This window comes from Octopus sinensis, linkage group LG7, assembly GCF_006345805.1.
Source record: "Octopus sinensis linkage group LG7, ASM634580v1, whole genome shotgun sequence".
In the NCBI taxonomy this organism is placed as follows: Eukaryota; Metazoa; Mollusca; class Cephalopoda; order Octopoda; family Octopodidae; genus Octopus; species Octopus sinensis.
In genome coordinates, this window is record NC_043003.1 from 92,546,385 (window position 1) to 92,553,884 (window position 7,500).

Below are 7,500 nucleotides of genomic sequence, written 5' to 3' on the forward strand. Positions count from 1 at the left end.
TGTATGTATGTATGTATGTATGTATGTATGTATGTATGTATGTATGTATGTATGCATATCTGTGGGTGTGTGTGTATGAATGTATGCATGTATGAATATATGAATGTATGTATCTTAGTATATGTAGATATATAATTACACACAAACATATAATTGTACACACACACACATATATATATACATACTTACACACACACATACTTACACACACACATACATATATATTCACACACAGACACACACACACACACACACACATATATATGCATACATATCTATATAAATATATACATGCATATATGTGTATATATTTGCGTGCGTGTGTGTATGTATGTATGTATGTATGTATGTATGTATGTATGTATGTATGTATGTATGTGTCAGCTGAGAGAGCAGGCCAACCTGCCAGCCAGTCAGGTTAGACAAAGTCTGTCTGTCCCACACTCGCAACTTTCACCTGCACCTTTTATCTATTGTTTTTTTCTTCTTTCTTTTAGAGACTTGTTGTTCCTGTCAACGTTATCTCACAGTCGCTTTCGTAGTTAGTTGGCTTGTATGAGATTGTGTCAGTGTGTGTGTGTGTAAGAGAGAGAGAGAGAGAGAGAGAGAGAGAGAGAGAGAGAGAGAGAGAGAGAGAGAGACAGAGACAGACAGACAGACAGACAGACAGACAGACAGACAGACAGACAGAGTATGTGCCTCTGTGCGTGCGTGTGAAGGTGTGTACGGATGTAAGGTTGGCGAATGGTCCAAGAAGTTCGCTTTGCAAGCATAAAATAATAATAATGAAATTATTGTATACAGTGCTCAGGTGCACCACAACTTGTCAGAAAGTGCATATAAAGTACATGCAGTAATGTAGAAATGTCTGGAAAGTGAACATGCTTGTGTGTGTATGGAGGGGAGAAAATCAAGTGTAGTGTTGGCGAATCTCAGGAAGCATGGAAGTTTTGAAGGATGCAGTGCTCCGACAACTAACAACCGATGCCGGCAGTTTGTTCCACGCTTCAGCAACTCTCAGCGTGAAAAAATGTTTCCTGAAGTCATGGGAGCTGTGCTGTTTTCTTACTTTGTAAATATGTCCACGGGTGTTAGATGGGTGGAGTTTGAAATATCCGGTTCGATACCATTGCGTGAATCTTGAGAAAATGCATTTCATCAGTTTTAGGTCGTCCCGAACGAACCGTGTTGTTGGAGATTGTGAACAGGGCCCTGTAAGACAAAGGGTCAACCGATACATCGACCCAAGGACCAGGAAGACAAAGAGAAACCCACAAATATCTGATGGAACCCTAAAAGAAAGAAAGAAAAACAAAACAAAGCAACCGCTAAGAGTAGAATTTTGAGAGGACCTTCCTTGTGGGGCTGCAAAATGAGTTTTTAACTTACAAAATGAGTCTTTAAGGCCCTGGTTATAGAAGCTTGTTGGATTAAGTGTTCCTATATAAATTGAAGAAGCGGTTTTGCGACATGCTAATTCTGACAGAGGATTTGCACTTCCCCCAAAAATTGCTGGCCTTGTGCCAACATTTGAAACCATTATTATTATTATTATTATTATTATTATTATTATTATTATTATTATTATTATTATTATTATTATTATTATTGAGTAAAGAGAGCCGTGCGTGCCATCAAAGTGACCCTGAGGTACAAATATACGAAGCCAAATATACCCATCATGACTACCGTCTGAAAAGGGTACACCAGGCACATGCATCACAACCATATGTGCGCGACATGGTGATCTCTTATCAAGATAAACAGCGCATGACCTTGCAGGTGGGGCCCAGTTAGAATTTTCTTCAGGTTGAGTAGCACATTCCACTCAAAAGGTCCCTGATTAGGGTTTGTTTAAGGAAGATGAACAAAATACCTATGTTTCCAGAGGTGTATTATTCAAACCCCAAAGAATTCCTCTCAACACATGGCTATGATGCACCCCCTTTACTTCTGCTTGTGATCAGAAATGCACATATTGTCAGCTACTAAGGGACATGTTCAACTGGTTAAGGTCAAGCAATTGACGAACAATTCTGTGGTACTGAGCAGAATATTTGCTGTAGCCCATTATTATTATTATTATGAAGGCGGCGAACTGGTAGAATCGTGAGCACGCCAGGCGAAATGCTTAGCGTTATTTCGTCTGCCGTTACGTTGGGAGTTCAAATTCCGCCGAGATCGACTTTGCCTTTCATCCTTTCGGGGTCGATAAATTAAGTACCAGTTACGCACTGGAGTCGATGTAATCGACTTAATACCTATGTCTGTCCTTCTTTGTCCCCTCTATGTTTAGCCCCTTGTGGGTAATAAAGAAATAGGTATTTCGCTCGTCGCTACGTTCTAAGTTCAAATATCGCAGAGGTCGACTTTGCCTTTCATCCATTCGGGATCGATGAAATAACTACCACTTGCATATTGGGGTCGATGTAGTCAACTATCCCCCGCTCCAAATTTCATGCCTTGTGCCTATAGTAGAAAGCGTTATTATTATTTAAGGCGGCGAACTGGCTGAATCGTTAGTATGCAGGGCAAAATGCTTAGCGACATTTCGTCCGTCTTTACGTTCTGAGTTCAAATTTTGCCTTCTATCCTTTCGGGGTCGACTGTACCAGTGAAAAACTGGGGTCGATTCAATCGACTATCTCCCTCCCACAAACTTTCAAGCCTTGTGCCTATAGAAGAAATTACTATTATTGTTGTTGTAGCTGTTGTTGTTGTTGTTGTTCTTCTTCTTCTTCTTCTTCTTCTTCTCTTCTTCTTCTTCTTCTTATTATTATTATTATTATTATTATTATTATTATTATTATTATTATTATTATTATTATTATTATGTTTTTACCTTCTTTCTTCAAATTTTCTTCCGTTTCTCGCCGAGTGTTTTCCATACACCTAGGGCAGAGAAGGGCATTGCATGCATTCCCAGATTACACGCGCAAATTCACAGATAAAATATGTATTTAAAAATCAATAAATAAATAAATTCATGGATGGATGTTATTTTCACAGCGATAGTGCTCTTCTCAGTACATGAGCCATTCCAGTTAATACGATTTTTTGCACTTCCTGTAGGGATGGTAAGCCTGGAATCGTTTTCAAATAGGTTTCAGTACTTTTTTTTGTCATTCCATGCCACATTTTTTCAATTTCTATTAGCAGGTCTTTATATTTACTAATCTTGTCAAATTCTTTCGCCGCTATATTGTGATCACAGGGAATACTCATGTCAATTAATAAACACGTCCTTTTTGTCTGATCTTTTATAATAATATCCGGTTTGTTAGCTTTTATAGTCCTGTCGGTCTGCACGGGGACGTCCCATAGAATCGACACATTTTCTCCCTCAGTCACAGCTTCAGGATGATGTTTATACCATTTGTCAGCGGTTTTGATTTTATAATGCCGACATATTGTCCAATGTAAATACTGGCCGACTCTGTCATGTCTTGCTTTATATTCTGCAGGTGCTAAGACTCTACACCCTGAGATTAGGTGGTCTATTGTTTCAATCTCATTATTATTATTATTATTATCATTATTATTCTATGTTTGACTTTTGCTTTATGTCTGTACAAGTTGGCTCCAAGTCTCACCCAGAGACCTCAAGAGACAACAGGTTGGAAGTTCACGTTGTTGTTATGCCTAGTCTGCCATATATTTGTTGTTTTTTTTGGTGTTGTACTAGTGAATGTCTAATAAATAAATAAATAAAAAGTTTGTTTTAAACCTTGGGATTACATAGAGAGTATTTTGCGTAGGATATGAGCAGTTCCCATGAACACTATCTTTTGAATTTCTGCCATTTTGGAGTTTCCTGATATCTGAGTTAGGTAGCAATCAGTCCCTTTCGCTATCATTCCCAGGGCACCTATGACAACAGGTATTGTTATTATTTTATTATTATTATTATTATTATTATTATTATTATTATTATTATTATTATTATTATTATTATTATTATTATTATTATTATTAATAGTATTGGAATAGCAGAATCCTTCGTGCACCTCAAAAAACAATTTAACTCGCTTTTACGCCCCTAGTTAAAATGCTGATGAGATTTATTCAATCGTTCAGATTTCTGTGGATGATAAAATAAAGTATCAAGCAAATACAAGAGTCGGTTACATCGATTGTACCCTCCTCGACAATGAGTGGCCTGTTCTCGTTCTACGAAGCGTAACAACTTCGATTTCTGCTTCTATATGTCTTATGTCAAAGTTGAGATAAAGCATTATTATTGTCTGACTTAACTTGCTTTTACAAGAATAGTTGGACACCAATAATACCATCACCACCAACCACCACCACCACCACCACCACCACCACCACCACCACCACTACTACCACTACCACCACCACCACCACCACCACCACTAGCACTACTACTACAATCATCACAACCAATAAGAGCGATTGCACTAGCATCCTCAGCATCAGGAACAGTTAATTAATTTACAATACAATGCACATGATGATGATGATGATGATGATGATGGTAGTGGTGGTGGTGATGATGATGACGATGATGATGACATATGTGTGTGGTGGGGGTCCGTGTGTCCATTAAGAAATTTTTGTAGAGAAAAAGTGTAATAAATAGGTGTAAGGTAATATTTGAGGGGCATGATTACTACTATATAGGCTCCACGGAAAATTATATAAAGAGCAAGGTAGTGAACCATGAAAGCACTTTTAGCGACAAGAGAAAAGAAGTTAGCACTAATTTAAGTAGACTAATTTGGGCAATTAAGGACAAAAACAAGGACTACACGCTGAAGTGGGAAGTAATTAACCGGACAAAATTTTATAGCATTGGAAGAAAAAGTGTGACATGCGTTGATGAAATTTTCCAGATCATTACATGCAAGCACAAATTAATCACCAATTTAAGAAAGAGGATTTTGTTGCCCACACAGGATTAAGCATACGTTTAAAAAATTTAAATAAATGAAGTTAAATAAACACTATAGTGAATAAATATACATGTAGTAAATCCAAATAATTAAAATTAAATAGGCCTTTCTGAATAAATCAATATCGGGAACTAATGATTTATAATATTAATCAAACGAGGAAGACACATCGACACCCTTATTATCAACTGATGTGTCTAAATAAATAAACAATTATATTAAATAAATGAGGGATAGAAAGCTTGTTATATTTATAAGGAAAGGTATATATATATATATATATATATATATGTATATATATATGTATATATATATATATATATATATATTATATATATATATATATATATATATATATATATATATATATATATAATACATTTTAAATAATAAGTTATATTTAAATAAACACACCATGAATAATAAAATTAAACAAATCTTAAAATGAAATGTACTCTTACCATTGGAAAATAGTCTAACTCCATGCATGTGATATTTAGTCCCCCAGTGGGATTAAACCAGGAACTATGTAGTTGGTAAGCAAGCTTCTTACTGCACAGTCACTCCTGCGCCTATATATTATATAGCACCAAAGCTGCTGAGGATCATCAAGTCTTTCCATGATGACATGCAAGGCACCATACAGCACAACGGTTCAACATCAGCCGCCTTCCAAATAAAAAACGGGGTAAAGCAAGGTTGTGTCCTCGCTCCTACATTGTTTGGCATCTTCTTCTCGCTCTTACTCTCACATGCCTTTCAGACATCAGATGATGGAGTGTTTCTGCACAGTAGAAGTGACGGGAAGCTGTTCAATCTCTCGCGCCTGCGTGCCAAGACCAAAATCAGAAAAGTCCTGATCAAGGAGATGCTATTTGCTGATGATGCCGCTCTGGTATCACACACAGAAGAAGCCCTCCAAAGGCTCATTAACTGTTTTGAGCAAGCATGTAACGACTTTGGCTTAGCTATCAGCTTTAAGAAGACCAACATCATGGGTCAGGCTACATCGGACATCCCAAACATACATATTGGAGACCACAGATTACAAGAGGTGGAGAAGTTTACCTATCTGGGCTCTACCGTCACATACAACCTATCCCTCGACGCTGAGCTCAATATACGCATTGGCAAGGCAGCTGCTGCGATGGCCCAGCTCTCCAAACGGGCATGGGACAACAATAAGCTGACCAAGACCACGAAAATGAAGATCTACCAGGCATGTGTACTTAGCACTCTACTATATGGAAGTGAGACTTGGACGCTATACACACGCCAAGAGCGTCGCCTAAACATATTTCACCTGCGCTGCCTCCGGAAAATCCTCCGCATCAAATGGCAGAACCGTATCCCCAACAAAGATGTCCTCAGGCAAGCAGGAATACCAAGCATGTTTGCACTCCTCACACAAAGACGTATGAGATGGCTTGGGCATGTTAACCGTATGAAAGATGGCAGAATCCCCAAAAACATACTCTACGGAGAGCTTGCTAGGGGTACTAGGTCTGTGGGTAGACCGCTCTTACGTTACAAGAATGTTTGCAAAAGGGACATGAAGGCCTGCAACATCAATATTAGGGGTTGGGAGGCAGTTGCCGGCAACCGTGGAGATTGGCGACGTACCGTAAGAGAGGGAATACAAAGGAGTGACAGAGAGAGAGAGAGGAGGAGTGGAAAGACAAGAAAAGACGTCAACAAGAAACTATGACATTACAACCTGCCAGGAACAGTCTTCGCTACATTTGCGGCACCTGCCAGAGGGAGTGTTTGTCCAGGATAAGACTACACAGCCACAGCAGGAAATGTATCAGGACATGAAATGTAAAAGCCGGACTAGATTATTTTATGCGCAACTCCATTGTCTCCCGAGACAAAAAGGATGCCAACAACAATATATATATCTATATGTATCTATATATACTACGGGCTTTTTCAGTTTCTGTCTACCAAATCCACTCACAAGGCGTTGGTCGGCTCGAGGCTATAGTAGAAGACACTTGCCCAAAGTACCACGCAGTAGGACTGAACCCAGAACCATTCGGTTGGTAAGCAAGCTACCTACCACACAGCCACTCCTGCGCCTATATATATATATATATATATATATAGTGGATGTGTGGTAAGTAGCTTGCTCACCAACTACATAGTTCTGGGTTCAGTCCCACAGCGTGGTACCTTGGGCAAGTGTCTTCTACTAGAACCTCAAGTCGACCAAACACTTGTAAGTGGATATAGTAGACGGAAACTGAAAGAATCCCGTCGTATATATATATGGTATGTATGTATGTATGTATGTATGTATGTATGTATGTATGTATGTATATATATATATATATTTAGTCTGTACGTCCACTCTTTCGTTGTTTATTCGTTCGAAGCTCTAACTCTCCATGAATTTTACATTTTAAAATTTTCTGGATGCTGAAGTTTCCCTATGTTATCGTTAAAAACACGAAATAGGAGTAATAAACAGTCCGACAACTGATGAGGAGTTATCGTCTTTTGGAACTTTGTCCTGTACTTTTCTCTCGTGTGTTTACGTATTTCTCACTCGTTGGTGATGTCCTGCACAATGTATATTTGT